Genomic DNA, 19,535 nt, shown 5'->3' with positions numbered 1-19,535 from the left:
AGTGCGTGCAACACCATTTTGAAGCATATTCTTGCATTTGTTCTTGGCTTTCTTCTGCCTCTCCTGCCTCTGCTGCCTCTGCTGCCTCTTGGTCCTGGTGAAGAGAACAATCAGAGACGGAAACAAGCTAAGTGGTTCTCAAGACATTTTTTGAATCTGTCAGGTGACCAAGCCATCTCCCAATTCACTTAGCCTCTGCTTACTAACGAACTCGTTGATTTTTCATGTTTGTGTTTGGTGGTCTCTTACCCAACAGAGTGGTCTAGGCATGGACACTAGACAAGCTTCCTGAATTGGAGTGAAGCATTTGTGGCATTTTCTTTGCGATGTTTAGCTTGACTTTCACCTGCTTCTTAGTTCTTAAACTCTGAGGTCAGAGGAGAGAAGGGTCAGAGGTGGAAACAAGAACACTGGTTCTTATTAAATGTGTTATTTTCTTTGTTTCTCTCCAGAAATGGAGGAGGATAAGGTCTAGGATGTTGGAATGGTGGTGTGTCCCTGTTGAGAGTGATTACATATTGTTATTCCACAAGAGGAGACTAGACTCATGGCTCCTACGGGGGAGCGACACATTTCCAGATTCTTCCTGTGTCTTAATCCATGAACTCTGAGGCTAGAGGAGAGAAGCATCAGAGAGTGGAAATCATTTCTAATAACGAACACAAAAGACAGGACCTCTTTGAGTGCTGCATTTTGGATTTGACAAAATCGGTAAGAAAAAGTGATTGGAAGTGTTTTATATAGGCATACATGTACACTATATTGGGTCGTAGACTAGAGGCAAGCAGGGGTTTGTGATTGCATGTTGTTATACTATATAAGGAGAAGAGAATGTCCATTTAATGTCCTTTAAATCTGTCAGGTCACCAAGCCATTTCTCAGACTTTGTTTACTGAGGACCTCTGGTTCTTCATAATTTGTGTTTGGCCGTCTCTTACCCTGTTGGGTCCCTGAAGACACATCTTGATTCCCATGGGTCCCATGGCTCCACTACGAGAGCGACATATTTCACTGTTTCTCTTGCATTCACTCCTTACTTCCTCCTGTGAATTCTGAGGGCAGAGGGTAGAAACAAGAACAGTGGTTCTTATCAAATTTGTTTTCTGAACACAAAGTTGTGGGTTAATTGTTTCTCACCTGCGGTGGTGGTGGTGGTGGTCGTGGTATGACTGGAGAGGATCCTTCCTGTTGAGATTACATAGTGTCATACTTAGCTAGAGTAGTCTTAGATAGCTATCTTGTGCTGATGAATAATGCACATTGGTTTTGGTAAGGGGAGGGCAGCACCATGTAACCATGGAAATTGCTTCGACAACACCGTGATGTAACTTCTCTGGCACCGGAACTGTTTCCTCAGATAAGATAAGGAGTTGATATTATCTTTAACACACACAACTATATCAGTATGATATTACACAGTACAACAGTTGCATCCTCATTGATAACAGGAAACAGTTATAGAGAAAGGAACTTCTGAAGTAAAAAAGAACTCTGAACATAACCCTGGTAGATATGTGAATATGATAGCAATTGATCTATCCATACATGAAACACGTAGCAGCGTTGCAGTTTCTTTACACAGACTGGTGCGTCTGGCACCTACTACCATACCCTGTTCAAAGGAACTGAAATATTTTGTATTTTCATGTCTTAATTGTCTCAAGTCTTAAATATCCTTCTTTATCCTGTCTCCCCCCCCTTCAGATACACTGACTGAAGTGCATTTAACAAGCGACATCAATAAGGGATCATAGCTTTCACCTGGATTCACCTGGTCAGTCTATATCATGGACTGAGCAGGTGTTCATAATGTTTTGTATACTCATTGTAGATGCCACACGAAGTTGAAGCCTGAACATGCACACATTTATATATTTTTGTAATATCATAAATATTCTGTAGAACATGTATTGATTACTTTATGTGTGACCTCAGTGGACAAACCCACAATGACTCATAATGCTCCCCGGCCCCAAAGTTTGGTAGAACCATATACTGTAGACAGGCCTACAATAATGATTAGTGTTCTATTTAGTTCTGTATGTAGAACACAGTAAAGAACAGAGGATTAGAATGTCTTACCATGGCTTGGTTGGTTTGCAAGGCTGCCGTCCGTCTGTCTGGTCCAGGGAGGGCCGTGGTGGAGAGCAGACAGACCTGCAGACACAGGAGACCCAGCAGCCACACAGCCTGCTCCATGCTGATGCACTGGAACCAGGCTACACACTCAAACCTATTTATACTTTTAGCACACAATTAGCACACTCATGCATGTATGCAGCACACTTACTTCCCATTTCACTCTCCCTCCCTCCCTCCCTCCCTCCCTCTCCTCCCTCCCTCCCTCCCTCCCTCCCTCCCTCCCTCCCTCCCTCCCTCCCTCCTCTCTCCTCTCTCTCTCTCTCTCTCTCTCTCTCTCTCTCTCTCTCTCTCTCTCTCTCTCTCTCTCTCTCTCTCTCTCTCTCTCTCTCTCTCTCTCTCTCTCTCTCTCTCTCTCTCTCTCTCTCTCTCTCTCTCTCTCTCTCTCTCAATGTAGTGCACTAATATCGTGGACCATGTAGGGAATAGTAGTGCATCATGTGACATTTAAAATGTATTTAAGTGTCACTCCACAATAATCAATGATTTTTAAACACATTGAGGACCACTCCTATGGAGTTTTAAAACACAAAAACAATCCTAGTCAAACATGGTACAGGCGTCATCTAGAATGCATTACATCATCTATACACATGTATGCATAAACAGTGGATAAAAGGGCAGTTAGGCAGTTATAACGGACCGTCTCCATTGAAGGATAAGATGGAAGGCTTTGGTGCAGGAATTTACATGATTGTTACTTGATAAAATGTCACATCATTTATTATGGTCATCAATACCGTTAACATGTTTCATTTGGCTGGAGAGCTGACATCATTTAGTTTTATAACCCACAGTAAAGCAAGGCATGTGACTGGGCTTCATGTGAAACAACCGTCCAGCAGCTTTATCCTCCAAAGACTCACTTCACTGGCTCAAAAAGCCTGGTCCCAAATCTGTTTCACTCTAATGAGTTGGCAAGACAGCACAAACAAATCTGGGACTGGGCTACAAAAAGAAAGCCTCCTTCCCCCAGGAAATCTCACAGTGTGAATGACTGACTGTTCACTGTTCCAGCAGGAGCTATGTGACTGTTCACTGTTCCAGCAGGAGCTATGTGACTGTTCACTGTTCCAGCAGGAGCTATGTGACTCTTCACTGTTCCAGCAGGAGCTATGTGACTCTTCACTGTTCCAGCAGGAGCTATGTGACTCTTCACTGTTCCAGCAGGAGCTATGTGACTCTTCACTGTTCCAGCAGGAGCTATGTGACTGTGAAGTTTCCTGGTTATGAGTTGTATTTTATTTCACCATCTCTTGCTGTTGAGCACATGTTTTCTGTCTCCTTTTCCATGTTGTGCTGAAGCGTGTATAGAATGCATTGTTTTCTTGTTGGGTTCAGTAGCCTAAAGCTATGAGGAGCAAAGAGATCAGGCTCCTGGCTATCTGAATGGGAGAAGAGTACCAGGAAGAAACCCTTGGTGAGCTTTGGGTTGGTCATCATGACTTACAAAAAATGTTATCAAATGTGCCCACACAGAACACATTTAAATGTACCAGTTCATTATTCAAGTCTAGTTGGCCAATATGATTATGGGGTGTTAATTAAACATTGTTCCATGAGAAGTTTTAACCCCAAAAATCTAGGTTTAGTTGCTCGTTAGAAATGGATGAAGGAAACTTAGAACATAATGCACTTACTCACACTCAGTGGAATATGTGTTGCTTTATTATATTCACTTTTGTCAATTAAATGAATATAGGCTAGTGTTTGTGATATTACTGGCGGGCTATAATACGTTATTGACAGTTCAGTCTACTGTGTACCGCGTTCATTCCAAGCAGGAAAATAACGGTTCATATCCAGTGATCTGATTCATAGACTCTTTAGCCAGCCGCGTACATCGCAGGTCTTGTCAGTTTAGTTCAGATGCCGCCCTTTCCTTACTGTAGGCTACAGAGAATGAAACTTTGGCTACTAGCTTTGGGCCTATGCATGAGTTGCCTAAAGAAGACAGTCGACATTCTGAAGAGACAAACATGAAATGGACTTAACTTACACGGATATGATCATGTAGCCTACAGTGTTTCTGGTGTTCATAAATCGTGCGCATGGCAGCTGACTTGCACAACATCGGGCCTGAGACCGGGGATTTGCTCACTGTACTGTGTGAACCTGAGAAGTAGCCTAGTACACGGATCCGGTGAGTTTCTTATTTATCTGCATTTCATGTTTCGATATAAGATAGATTTTTGTTGACGAATAAAAAGGTTATTATTACACCCTGTCAAAGTTATGGTAAATTTGGATATTACTAATGAGGATAGCCTAACAGCCCATTCTTCAATAACTGTTCATCATTACTATAATCACAAGGTAATACTGGTATAGCCTAATAACGAATTATTCACTCATGTACATTCCAACTTTCTCCCACTCATAAGCAAGCAATGCTGTTTTATAGTGTTGTCACTGTACTGTTTAAACATGTTCTTCTCCTGGGCTGGAGGATGTTCAAAAACCAGAGATACTGAAAGGATAAGCAGGACTGTACACACGCAAGCACGCACGCAAAACGGCATGATTCTTGTGGCTTATCAGATTAAAGTGAGTGTTCTTTCACCATTGGGTTTAAGGTGCTACTGTGCTGAGACCAGTTCTAGGCTACATCCCAAATGCAACCCTGTTCCCTATATAGTGCTCTACTTTTGACCAGAGTACTAATCACCCACTGTAGTTAGTACTTTAATCAGGAGTTATTAACAAGCCAGAGGTGGGTATCAGACCTGAGTGCAAATACTACTTGAAATAATGAAAAATATTTTAGCTGGTCTTGATTGACCTTACCTGGCCAGCAGTAGACATAATACACAAGACAGAATACAGACATGGAATTTGCACTACATACATTATATACAATATAAATAGAGTTCACATAGATACTTAAAGGATAAGTACATCTAAAGTGAGGATATGCCAATAATGGCGTGCCAGACGGCATCCCCAGCCGCATGCGCAGACCAGCTGGCTGGTGTGTTTACGGACATATTCAATCAATCCTTATCCCAGTCTGCTGTTCCCACATGCTTCAAGAGGGCCACCATTGTCCCTGTTCCCAAGAAAGCTAAGGTAACTGAGCTAAACGACTACCGCACTCACTTTCGTCATCATGAAGTGCTTTGAGAGACTAGTCAAGGACCATATCACCTCCACCCTACCTGACACCCTAGACCCACTCCAATTTGCTTACCGCCCAAATAGGTCCACAGACGACGCAATCGCAACCACACTGCACACTGCCCTAACCCATCTGGACAAGAGGAATACCTATGTGAGAATGCTGTTCATCGACAACAGCTCAGCATTTAACACCATAGTACCCTCCAAACTCGTCATCAAGCTCTAGACCCTGGGTCTCGACCCTGCCATGTTCAACTGGGTACTGGACTTCCTGACGGGCCGTCCCCAGGTGGTGAGGGTAGGTAACAACATCTCCACCCCGCTGATCCTCAACACTGGGGCCCCACAATGGTGCGTTCTGAGCCCTCTCCTGTACTCCCTGTTCACCCACAACTGCGTGGCCATGCACGCCTCCAACTCAATCATCAAGTTTGCGGACGACACTACAGTGGTAGGCTTGATTACCAACAACGACGAGACGGCCTACAGGGAGGAGGTGAGGGCCCTCGGAGTGTGGTGTCAGGAAAATAACCTCACACTCAATGTCAACAAAACAAAGGAGATGATTGTGGACTTCAAGAAACAGCAGAGGGAGCACCCCCCGATCCACATCAAAGTAGTGGAGAGGGTAGTAAGTTTTATGTTCCTCGGCGTACACATCACGGACAAACTGAATTGGTCCACCCACACAGACAGCGTCGTGAAGAAGGCGCAGCAGCGCCTCCTCAACCTCAGGAGGATGAAGAAATTTGTCTTGTCACCAAAAGCACTCACAAACATTTACAGATGCACAATTGAGAGCATCCTGTCGGGCTGTTTCACCGCATGGTACGGCAACTGCTCCGCCCACAACCGTAAGGCTCTCCAGAGGGTAGTGAAGTTTGCACAAAGCATCACCGGGGGCAAACTACCTGCCCTCCAGGACACCTACACCACCCGATGTCACAGGAAGGCCATAAAGATCATCAAGGACATCAACCACCCGAGCCACTGCCTGTTCACCCCGCTATCATCCAGAAGGCGAGGTCAGTACAGGTGCATCAAAGCTGGGACCGAGAGACTGAAAAACAGCTTCTATCTCAAGGCCATCAGACTGTTAAACAGCCACCACTAACATTGAGTGGCTGCTGCCAACACACTGACTCAACTCCAGCCACTTTAATAATGGAAATGCATGGAAATTGATGTAAAAATATATTACTAGCCACGTTAAACAATGCTACTTAATATAATGTTTCCATACCCTACATTACTCATCTCATATGTATATACTGTACTCTATATCATCTACTGCATCTTTATGTAATACATCTATCACTAGCCACTTTAAACTATGCCACTTTCTTAACATACCCTACATTACTCATCTCATATGTATATACTGTACTCGATACCATCTACTGCATCTTGCCTATGCCGTTCTGTATTATCACTCATTCATATATATTTATGTACATATTCTTTATCCCTTTACACTTGTGTGTGTATAAGGTAGTAGTTTTGGAATTGTTAGCTAGATTACTTGTTGGTTATTACTGCATTGTCGGAACTAGAAGCACAAGCATTTCGCAATGCTCGCATTAACATCTGCTAACCATGTGTATGTGACCAATAACATTTGATTTGATTTGAATAACAGTGGAAATATATGCATTCGGAAGTATTCAGATCCCTTGACTTTTTCCACATTTGTTACGTTACAGCCTTATTCTAAAATTGATTAAATAAATAAAAATCTCAGCAATCTACACACAATATCCCATAATGACAAAGTAAAAACAGTTTTTTTAGTGCACACCACCGCTAACCATTTCACATCGGTTACACTCACCCCCCGATCCACCTCTACACAGACAACACCATTCTGTATACTTCTGGCCCCTCTTTGGACACTGTGTTAACTAACCTCCAGATGAGCTTCAATGCCATACAACTCTCCTTCCTTGGCCTCCAACTGCTCTTAAATGCAAGTAAAACTAAATGCATGCTATTCAATCGATCACTGCCCGTACCTGCCCGTGGTGCTATCCCCCTACAAATACCTAGGGTTCTGGTTAGACTGTAAACTCTCCTTCCAGACTCACATTAAGCATCTCCAATACAACATTAAATCTAGAATCAACTTCCTATTTCACAACAAAGCATCCTTCACTCATGCTGCCAAACATACCCTCGTAAATCTGACCATCTCACCGATCCTCGACTTCGGCGATGTCAACTATAAAATAGCCTCCAACACTCTACTCAACAAATTGGATGCAGTCTATCACAGTGCCATCAGTTTTGTCACCAATTTCTGCTTTGGTCGCCTTTCCTTCCAGTTCTCTGCTGCCAATGACTGGAACGAACTGCAAAAATCCCTGAAGCTGGAGACTCATATCTCCCTCACTAGTTTTAAGCACCAGCTGTCAGAGCAGCTCACAGATCCCTGCACCTGTACATAGCCCATCTGTAAACAGCCCATCTATGTACCTGATCCCCATACTGTATTTATTTATTTTTCTTGCTCCTTTTCACCCCAGTATCTCTACTTGCACATTTATCTTCTGCACATCTACCATTCCAGTGTTCAATTGCTATATTGTAATTACTTCGCCACCATGGCCTATTTATTGCCTTAACTCCCTTATCTTACATCATTTGCACTCACTGTATATAGACGTTTTATTTTTATTTATTTATTTTTATTTTTATTGACTGTATGTTTTGTTTATTCCATGCACAACTCCGTGTTGTTGTATGTGTCGAATTGCTATGCTTTATCTTAGCCAGGTCGCAGTTGCAAATGAGAACTTCTTCTCAACTAGCCTACATGGTTAAATAAAATAAATGTAAAAATTAAAAAATCTATAATTGGAAGAAGCAATTACATAAATTCATCAAATGCCACGTCCATTAATCACATCAGACCAACAAATATTTTTTAACATCATCCATATAAGAATCACAGCAAATCTTTTGTATGATCTCTTGTACACTATTTTCGACCCAGCTGTTGGAACTTTGGCTTTCCTGGATACAGCCACTATATTGTGATCACTGCATCCAATGGGTACAGATACAGCTATAGAAAAAAGTTTTACAGTATTAGTCAAAATGTTATCGGTACATGTGTATGATCTTGTTCCTGTAGTGTTTGATAACACCCTGGTAGGTTGATTAATAACCTGAACCAGATTACAGGTTAGAGGTCGATCGATTAGGATTTTTCTACGCCGGTACCGATACCGATTATTGGAGGACCAAAAAAATACCAATTAATCGGACGATTTTTATTTATTTATTTGTAATAATGACAATACAACAATACTGAATGAACAGTTATTTTAACTTAATATAATACATCAATAAAATTAATTTAGCCTCAAATAAATAATGAAACATGTTCAATTTGGTTTAAATAATGCAAAAACAAAGTGTTGGAGAAGAAAGTTAAAGTGCAATATGTGCCATGTAAGAAAGCTAACGTTTCAGTTCCTTGCTCAGAACATGAGAACATATGAAAGCTGGCGGTTCCTTTTAACACGAGTCTTCAATATTCCCAGGTAAGAAGTTTTAGGTTGTAATTACTATAGGAATTCTAGGACTATTTCTCTCTGTACGATTTGTATTCCATATACCTTTGACTATTGGATGTTCTTATAGGCACTATAGTATTGCCAGTGTAACAGTATAGCTTCCGTCCCTCTCCTCGCTCCTACCTGGGCTCGAACCAGGAACACATCGACCACAGCCACCCTCGAAGCAGCGAAGCAGACTACTCCAAGTCTCAGAGCGAGTGATGGTTGAAACGTTATTAGTGCGCACCCCACCAAACTAGCTAGCCATTTCACATCGGTTACACTAGCCTAATCTTGGGAGTTGATAGGTTGATAGGTTTGAAGTCATAAACAGCGTAATGCTTGAAGCATTGCGAAGAGCTGCTGGCAAACGCACAAAATTGCTGTTTGAATGAATGCTTACGAGCCTGCTGGTGCCTACCATCGCTCAGTCAGACTGCTCTGTCAAATCATAGACTTAATTATAACATAATAACACACAGAAATACGAGCCGTAGGTCATTAATATGGTTGAATCCGGAAACTATCATTTCGAAAACAAAACGTTTATTCTTTCAGTGAAATACGTAATTGTTCTGTATTTTATCTAACGGGTGGCATCCATAAGTCTAAATATTTCTGTTACATTGCACAACCTTCAATGTTATGTCATAATTACGTAATATTCTGGCAAATTAGTTTGCAACGAGCCAGGTGGCCCAAACTGTTGCATATACCCTGACTCTGCCTGCAATGAATGCAAGAGAAGTGACACAATATCACCTGGTTAATATTTCCTGCTAACCTGGATTTCTCTTAGATAAATATGCAGGTTTAAAAATATATGCTTCTGTGTATTGATTTTAAGAAAGGCATTGATATTTATGGTTAGGTACAGTCGTGCAACGATTATGCTTTTTTCGCATATGCGCATTTGTTAAATCATCCCCCGTTTGGCGAAGTTGGCTGTCTTTGTTAGGAAGAAATAGTCTTCACACAGTTCGCAACGAGCCAGGCGGCCCAAACTGCTACATATACCCTGACTCTGTTGCAAGAGAAGTGGCACAATCTTTCTCTAGTTAAAAGAAATTCATGTTAGCAGGTAATATTAACTAAATATGCGGCTTTAAAAATATATACTTGTGTATTGATTTTAAGAAAGGCATTGATGTTTATGTTTAGGTACACGTTGGAGCAACGACTGTCCTTTTTCACGAATGCGCACCGCATCGATTATATGCAACGCAGGACACACTAGATAAACTAGTAATATCATCAACCATGTGTAGTGAACTAGTGATTATGATTGATTGTTTTTTATAAGATAAGTTTAATGATAGCTAGCAACTTACCTTGGCTTCTTACTGCATTCGCGTAACAGGCAGGCTCCTTGTGGAGTGCAATGTAAGGCAGGTGGTTAGAGCGTTGGACTAGTTAACCGTAAGGTTACAAGATTGAATAACCAAGCTGACAAGGTAAAAATCTGTCATTCTGGCCCTGAACAAGGCAGTTAACCAACCGTTCCTAGGCCGTCTTAACTGACTTGCCTAGTTAAATAAAGGTGTAAAAAAATATATAAATCGGTGTCCAAAAATACCGATTTCCGATTGTTATGAAAACTTGAAATCGGCCCTAATTAAACGGACATTCCGATTCATTGGGCGACCTCTATTACAGGCACTGGTTACAGTAAGAAGCTTGAGCGGACAGCTTGATGAAACAGCAGAGGGAGCACTCCCCTATCCACATTGACGGGACAGTAGTGGAGAGGGTGGAAAGTTTTAAGTTCCTCGGCGTACACATCACGGACACACTTAAATGGTCCACCCACACAGACAGCGTGGTGATGAAGGTGCAACAGCGCCTCTTCAACCTCAGGAGGTTTAAGAAATTTGGCTTGTCATCAAAAACACTCACAAACTTTTACAAATGCACAATTGAGAGCATCCTGTCAGGCTGTATCACCGCCTGGTATGGCAACTGCTCCGCCCACAACCGTAAGCCTCTCCAGAGGTTAGTGAGGTATGCACAACACATCACCGGGGACAAACTACCTGCCCTCCAGGACACCTACACCACTCGATGTCACAGGAAAGCCATCAAGGAAAAAGATCACCAAGGACAACAACCCTCCGAGCCACTGCTTGTTCACCCTGCTATCATCCAGAAGGCGAGGTCAGTACAGGTGCACCAATGCTGGGACCGAGAGACTGAAAAACAGCTTCTATCTTAAGGCCATCAAATCAAATCAAATTCATTTATAGAGCCCTTCTTACATCAGCTGATATCTCAAAGTGCTGTACAGAAACCCAGCCTGAAACCCCAAACAGCAAGGAATGCAGGTGTAGAAGCACTAGGAAGGCTAGGAAAAACTCCCTAGAAAGTCAAGAACCAAGGAAAAAACCTAAAGAGGAACCAGGCTCTGAGGGGTGGCCAGTCCTCTTCCGGCACATCCGGTGAACAGGTCAGGGTTCCATAGCCAGCAGCATACCACCCTGCATACCACTGCTGGCTTGCTTCTGAAGCTAAGCAGGGTTGGTCCTGGTCAGTTCCTGGATGGGTGACCAGATGCTGCTGGAAGTGGTGTTGGAGGGCCAGTAGGAGGCACTCTTTCCTCTGGTCTAAAAAAAATATCCCAATGGCCCAGGGCAGTGATTGGGGACACTGCCCTGTGTAGGGTGCTGTCTTTCGGATGGGACATTAAATGGGTGTCCTGACTCTCTGAGATCATTAAAGATCCCATGGCACTTATCGTAAGAGTAGGGGTGTTAACCCTGGTGTCCTGGCTAAATTCCCAATCTGGCCCTCAAACCATCACGGTCACCTAATAATCCCCAGTTTACAATTGGCTCATTCATCCCACTCCTCTCCCCTGTAACTATTTCCCAGGTCGTTGCTGCAAATGAGAACGTGTTCTCAGTCAACTTACCTGGTAAAATAACAGATCAATAAAAATAAATAGCTGCAGGCAGAACAGTTGAAACTGGAGCAGCAGCATGGCCAGGTGGACTGGGGACAGCAAGGAGTCATCAGGCCAGGTAGTCCTGAGGCATGGTCCTAGGGCTCAGGTCCTCCGAAAGAGAGAGAGAGAAAGAAAGAATTAGAGAGAGCATACTTAAATTCACACAGGACACCGGATAAGACAGGAGAAGTACTCCAGATATAACAGACTGATCCTAGCCCCCGACACATAAACTACTGCAGCATAAATACTGGAGACTGAGACAGGAGGGGTCAGGAGACACTGTGGCCCCATCTGACGATACCCCTGGACAGGGCCAAACAGGCAGGATGTAACCCCACCCATTTTGCCAAAGCACAGCCCCCACACCACTAGAGGGATATCTTCAACCACCAACTTACCATCCTGAGACAAGGCCGAGTACAGCCCACAAAGATCTCCGCCACGGCACAACCCAGACAGGAAGATCACGTCAGTAACTCAACCCACTCAAGTGACGCACCCCTCTTAGGGACGGCATGGAAGAGCACCAGTAAACCAGTGACTCAGCCCCTGTAATAGGGTTAGAGGCAGAGAATCCCAGTGGAGAGAGAGGATCCGGCCAGGCAGCGACAGCAACGGCGGTTCGTTGCTCCAGTGTCTTTCCGTTCACCTTCACACTCCTGGGCCAGACTTGAAGAGATGAGTCTTCAATAAAGACTCATGTGAGTCTGCGTCTCTCACATGGGTAGGCAGACGATTCCATAAAAATGGAGCTCCATAGGAAAAAGCCCTGCCTCCAGCTGTTTGCTTAGAAATTTTAGGGACAATAAGGAGACCTGCGTCTTGTGACCATAGCGTACGTGTAGTTGTGTACGGCAGGACCAAATCGGAAAGATAGGTAGGAGCAAGCCCATGTGTTATGATGTCTGTGTGTAGCTTGTGTAGGGGTATCAGGCGCAGGACAGCAGATATGAGTAAATAAACATAATTTACTCAAAATAGGCAAAAACAATACAATAAAGCAAGTCCACATAACGGACCGTATAACATACAAACAATTACTCACAAACAAACATGGGTGATCAGGGTTAAATAATGAACAAGTAATTGGGGGATTGAAACCAGGTGTGAAAGACAAAGACAAAACAAATGGAAAATGAAAAGTGGACCGGGGATGGCTAGAAGGCCGTCAACCGCCGACCAAACAAGGAGAGAGACCGACTTCGGCAAAAGTCGTAACACCATGTAATGCTTTGTAGGTTAGCAGTAAAACATTGAAATCAGCCCTTGCCATAACAGGAAGCCAGTGTAGAGAGGCTAGCACTGGAGTAATATGATCAATTCTTTTCATTCTAGTCAATTCTAGCAGCCATGTTTAGCACTAACTGAAGTTTATTCAGTGCTTTATCCGGGTAGCTGGAAAGTAGAGCATTACAGTAGTCTAACCTAGAAGTGACAAGTGCATGGATACATTTTTCTGCATCCTTTTTGGACAGAAAGTTTCTGATTTTTGCAATGTTAAGTAGATGTTGTGACTGTTTTGAAACTGTGGAGAGTGCTTGACTCTCTTCACATTTATCAGCCCAGGTGGCAGAACCTTTTGGCCTAACTAGAGCTTGTATTGTGGGAAAGGACAGCTCTGTTAACATTTACACTGATAGCAGGTATGCATTTGGTGTTGTTCATGATTTTAGAACATTGTGGAAGAACAGAGGGTTTTTGACCTCGTCTGGAAAACAGATTGCGCACGGTAACTATGTTTAGTCTCTCTTACAGGCTGTCCAGCAGCCCTCCTCTGTTTCTATAATCAAGTGTCAAGCACATTCTTCCTCTACCAACAACATTCCTCTGGGGAACGCTAAAGCTGACCATGCAGCTAAATGAACTGCTTCCTATTCTGTTTCCCCTTCCTACAGATGGCAGCAATTCCAGCTCCTACCAACCCTTTCTCTGTTGATGATGTGGTTGCTTTCCAGGCAACGGCTGATGATTCAGAGAGACGCAAGTGGGCTGGGTGCTGTCGTAAAGACGCATCGGGTGTATGGCTGGATGAGAGGAGTAGACCAGCCATGCCCAGTTGTACTTTCTATTTCATTGCCAAGTTAGCACATGGTCAGGATCATATGTCCAATGCAGGGATGGTGGATTTTGTAAATAAATATTGGTGGACAGTAGGTTTAACTGTGTTTGATTTGCACGACTAATAATATTGAACGCGGCATTTCAGTATCCCCCGCGTCCCATCCCAGGCCTGAAGGAACTTTTGAGCACTTAATGATGGACTTCACTGAGTTGACCCCTTGTGAGGGGAACAAGTATTGTTTGGTGATTGTTGACATGTTTTCTAAATGGATTGAAGCTTTCCCTTGCAGGACAGCCACAGCGGTTGCTATGGCGAAAGCACTTGTGAGAGAGATCATACCCAGGTGGGGTCTGCCATCAAAAATATTTTCCGACCAGAGGGCGAACCAATCTATGAAAATTAAATTAGTTAAATTGATTGGTGAAATAAGCCTGACATCGGTGAAAGTGCTTCCAATAGCACTGATGAGTATGAAAGGCAGATCCCATAGAGTCACTGGTCTCGCTCCACACGAGGTGCTGACTGGCTGTCCCATGCAAACGACAAATGCACCGTTCACCCAGAACAGGTTGTCCCTGCAAGGAATGGAGGGAGACATGGTTGAGTATTGTGCCACCCGTAACAGTGTTCTCAAGACTCTCTTTCCTCGAGTGAAGGCGTCTTTGCCGAACAGCTGAGCACTGTTTGAGCCTAGGTGATTTCGTGGTGGTCAAAGACTTCAGGAGAAAGTGTTGGGAGGACCTCAGTTGGAGAGGGCCATACCAAGTTCTTCTGACCACCCCCATTGCGGTGAAGGTTGCTGAGAGAAATACCTGGATCCACGTGTCACACTGCAGACGAGTTCCTGATCCAGAAGAAGATGGGGCTTCACCAGTTCCGGTGGTGCAGTGCGCCCCTCTGCATTAGTATAGGAGTGTTAATTAGAACAGTAGGTTGTCATCTTGTTGGAATCCAGGCAAAGGGTGAAATAAGTCCCAAAGGGGCCAATGCCGGTCCGGAATAGTGGCCCAGAAGTAGATGATCATTGGAGAAGGAGAGCCCTGTTGGGCCCTCATAACCCTGAGGAAAATCTGTTCCTCTCTAGATCAGAAATGGTTGCTAATCTTACATCTGGACAAAAGTTAGGAGCAGGTTTACCACTTGTGGGAATCCTCTTAGGGGTAAATCTGCCTATACAAATGGGACTTACCATTCCTGGAAGAGATGCCACGTGACCCTGACCCCATGACGTTTTCTGCATTATATAACCACAGAGGCCCACCATCGTTTGCTAGGCCAGACAATACTTCACTCCCACCCATCTCAGTAGCAGGAGTGATGACAGCCCCTTGGTGTATTAGAGGAGAAGGAAGAAATTATTTGGGTGAACTACAATGTATTACAACGGGTCCAATACCTGTAAGTCAACTGTTAACAATGCAGACACAGGGAAACCTGGTAATGTTACTTATGGTATTTCAGTTTATAATGTTATTATTCCTTTGAGAGGAGCCCCAAATGGCACCTATTGCTTGTATGGAAAAAAGGCTTACTATAGCCTGGCCCTGAACTGGGGAGGTAGTTGTACCATTGGGTTTGTGGTAACAGCTATGAGAGCCGTTCCAAACAATGATAAGAGTCTGAAGGATCTGTTGAGAGACTACAAACCTCCTGGATTGAGGAGACATAAGAGGACTCTGGCTGACATCACTCACGCTCAGGCACCTGCCTACAGATTCTTTGATGTGTTTTTTTCTGGGGTATGGAGTTGCATGTGCCCTAGATCAAATTTGTGATATCTCTAAACACATGGAGGAAATTGGCGATTCTACTCAAAATGCCCTGGAACAATTGAATGACGAACTAAAAGAATTGCATAAATTGGCTCTGCAAAACAGAGGCTCTTGACTATATTTTGGCAGGTGAAGGGGGCACTTGTGCAATAATTGGAGATGAATGTTGCACTTTTGTCCCAGATCGGTACTTTAATGTTACCAGTCTCGCTGAATACATTGCCACTGTGTCTAAGAACAATTCCCCACAGCCCAAGTTGATGCTCGCAACTTGGTTGAAATCTGTGTTTGGGAGTTGGGGATCCCAGATTGCCCAATGGGCTGGATCGTGTGTTTTTTGCTTAGTCTGTATAATAGTATAACTAACATGTTGTAAGGCTATTTGTGCCTCCCTATCTGAGAAGGTTTCGTCAGCCATTATGTTAAATGCTCCTCAAGAGTTTGGTGAGACTGATGAACTGCCGACACCGAATGAGCTTCCTTTTCCCTCTGTACTGTAGATAATGACGATGAGTGAGAATTAGAGATTGTTTTTGTTTGAAAATCTTAGAAGGCTCAAGCGGATTTGTTTGATGTTTTGACTAGTCTCCGGAACAGTTGGTGCAGAACAAATGGCACTGCAACCCGATGGTAGTAAGAACTATGTAAAAAAATGCTTAAACATTGAGCGATTTAGTCAATCCTAAATTTGCAGATCCCTTGTGTATTATGGGTGTGTATTTTAGATTGTTAAACTCAGAGTGAAGGGCATGTAAGCAACGCGTTGATTTCACTTACTTTAATATAATATTTTGATAGAACCTCAATTGATAGAAGCTATAATCTAATGCTTACATTAAAATCTAACGACAATTATCACAGAGTGATAAAAGGAGGGAATGTGAGGGAAATGTTATGTTTATGTATCAAATCAATGCTACAAAGTATCGAATCAATAACTAATTAGAAAGGTTCATGCAGGTGACTGACTGATCGTGTATGGAGGAATTCTCACTATCACTGTTCCTCAACTTGGCAGTACGCCCAGAACATTGCTATGGGAACAACCGAGGTCTCTCAGTTTCAAGGTCTCAACTTGGAGAGAGAGAGAGCCTCGTGAGGTATTGGTCAGTCACATGTGTAAGCCACCAGTCACATGTGCGAGCCACCAGTCACATGTGTAAGCCACCAGTCACATGTGCGAGCCACCAGTAGTGATGAATTAATTATGCTAAATCATGCAAATATAACTTTTCTGTGTATAGCCGTATATAAGACAACCGCTGGGACCGCCCCAAGAGAGCATCTGATAGACCTGTACAGTGTGCAGAGTTTGTTGTAACCTCTCCAGCTTGCTGATAATACAGCTTGGCTTGAGGTGTCCCTAGTGTTGAATTTCTACAAGAGTAAGCTCTCATTCAGCAAGATTTTGAGGAAAGTTACGCTGCACACACACACACCCCTCTGTCCCTTAGTGATTGCTGTTGGCTCAATTTCTCCTCTGACCTCACAGAATCATAGAATATCACACAGGGATGAGTGAGAGACCAGAGGCTCTGGAAGACACATCACTGAGAATGTGGTCTCAGAGATCAGAGCAAGTACAGAGAAAGTATATCTGTTACCACTGTGGTAATATCTAATGCCACTGAGACCTTTGGCTGTGGCTGAGAGATGGTATAGTAGCAAACATACTTGGATATTCTAGGTGGAAAGAAAAATGAATACTTGTGTATACCATACATGTATAAAGGGACGTCGCACAATTCAAGTGATAACTGGATGTCTGTGACTGGAGTTTTCCTGACTATATAATCTCACCTGGAAAAACTCCTGTCCCTAGAGATGACCTGCTACCACACACACGGACAGACGGACGGACGGACGGAAAGAAAGAAAGAAGCCCTATCACCCTCTCCAGCCTCCTCAGCTTATTAAAGCCTGGTGGGAGGACTCCTGTCCAACTTTAACACTGTTCCATGTTTCAATCTTAATTTAGTCAGATTCGTTATTCAGCTGGAAAATGTCTGTAATTACTTCAGTGTGTGATTGTCACCATGGCCATGCTATCTCCCCACTGATTGGTCAGCTGCAATTAGTTGTTTGTTTACTGGGCTGCGGTGGTGGCAGGAATTCTCAGTTTGGGGTTGAGGCATGAGACAGGTTTAATTACTCATAATTAGAGCCGGGAGCTGACCATGCGACCTGACTAGGAAAACATCTGGGCCCTGGATAGTTGTAGGCTGTTACTAGAGCCTTAAGGTTTTCCTGGTCAGGTCATGTGCTTGGAAAAAAATGCTAGCCCTAAACATAATTCAAGAGGTTATTGTTATTGTCAGTTCTGTTTGTGTGGAATAATAATGCCCTTACCTGAGCATGGCTGGCATTGGCTTCTCTACAGTGGCACCAGTGGACACATACTAGTTGGCCCACAGCACCTCTGGTTCATGCATTCTCCTGCAGGCTGTGTATTACACATAGGACACATGGGAATCCGACCTGAGTTAAGCGTGTGTAAATGGAACGTAATTCAGTTTCTCTGCACTTTTCTTTCTGTGTATTCTGACCTTGAATTTAAGCATAAGAATAGCATGCTATAAATGTGCTATTCGTTCTGGGTGGAGATTTTAAAAATGAAGGTGTGGCAGTAGAGTGTCCTCAGATACGCTGCATTCTGACCTTGACTTGATTCCCTAATAATTCCAATATCTTTACATGTGAAGAAACCATGATTAAGTTTGTGCGAACCTGCCGGTTCCAAGTGGAAAAAGCATATGCTCTTTCTTTTCTCCGATAGAATCTCCCCAATGGACACAGACGTCAGTTCAACATCTAGTTTTGATTTACAATCGGTTGAGTTGTCAACTAACGTGAATTCAAGGTGAAATCAACTAACAGTGTGACCATGTCATTGGATTTAGGTTAAAAGTTGGGTAAGAAAATATGAAATTCCTTTATATTGATGACTTTTTGTCAAATCAAATCAGTTTTCCACATTGACTCAACGTTTTTTTGAAACGACGTGGGAACAACATTGATTCAACCAATTTTTACCTTGTGGAGTCGATCTAGCAAATTTTCGGATACTGGCCCAACACTAACCACCAGGCTACCTGCCGCCCCAACATGACATGTATTGCCGCCCCCTTTTCCACAGTGAAGTAGGTTATCAATGTGCTGTTAATCAGAGTTTTTATTGTATGACCTCATACATTGTAGGGATGGAGTCAGTTTTATTTTACAATTTGTATCATGTTAAATACTAGCCACTATTGGGAGCCACCTTCAGTAATACCCACAGTCTGAATCAGGCCCATAGTGAATACATATAGCATCTAAGAACAAACCTATGAGCTTGGCAGGTCAGATAAGGAAACATTGTGTCTTCTGCATTTGGACAACTATGGGACACACAGACACAAACTACTGATTGGGAGTGTGTAAAAGTTAAGTTGTTTTCAGTAGACTGCCAGAGTTGTTTGAGGATTATTGTGTTTGACACAGCTCAGGTCACTAAAGTCTTGTTCTCTGCCTTCAGCTAGACAGTCCTCCTGCTGTGGAACTGCACTGCTGTCTTTGTGTGGACAGTATTTGAACTCCCTACATTACTACAGTAGCCTGGGAATCTACCATAAGAATCAGGACTCCATTTGATCTCAACGAAACTGCAGTGATCTCCACAAAAAAATACCTAGATATTTACAATATTGCAGCAGTGTGTATGTGTCATTTTTACATTGGCCTCTGCTATAATGGGGTCAAACAGACCGAGCGCTCAGTGCTCCGAGGTGTAGAATTATATTACTTAATTACGTCATCTTTGTTTATTCATGCCTTTTATTTTTTCTCTCTGACCCTCTAATCTGTTAAGATTATCCCCTGTGTCCTCTGCCCTCTCTCTCTCCACATTCCCTGAGATACACAGGCAGCCGGTGGCACCTTAATTGGGAAGGACGAGC

The 19,535-nt window shown here is 43.2% G+C and overlaps 1 protein-coding gene across 3 annotated transcripts in view; it reads left to right on the top strand.

Annotated features, from left to right (window-relative positions):
• The first annotated feature begins 2,565 nt into the window (after window positions 1-2,565).
• The window catches only part of LOC112227069 (rab effector MyRIP-like), a 41,367-nt gene continuing 24,397 nt past the window's right edge, over window positions 2,566-19,535 (top strand). The window contains exon 1 of one of the 3 annotated variants that reach the window (XM_024391891.2): window positions 2,566-4,282. The gene's annotated coding sequence lies outside the window, so the exon portion shown is untranslated. The remainder of the gene's footprint in view (window positions 4,283-19,535) is intronic. The other 2 variants (XM_024391892.2, XM_024391889.2) reach the window with 2 other exon arrangements.

This window comes from Oncorhynchus tshawytscha, linkage group LG28 (assembly GCF_018296145.1).
Source record: "Oncorhynchus tshawytscha isolate Ot180627B linkage group LG28, Otsh_v2.0, whole genome shotgun sequence".
Classification (NCBI taxonomy): Eukaryota; Metazoa; Chordata; class Actinopteri; order Salmoniformes; family Salmonidae; genus Oncorhynchus; species Oncorhynchus tshawytscha.
The sequence above is the reverse complement of the archived record's forward strand: the minus strand, read 5'-3'. Positions and strand labels throughout refer to the sequence as shown.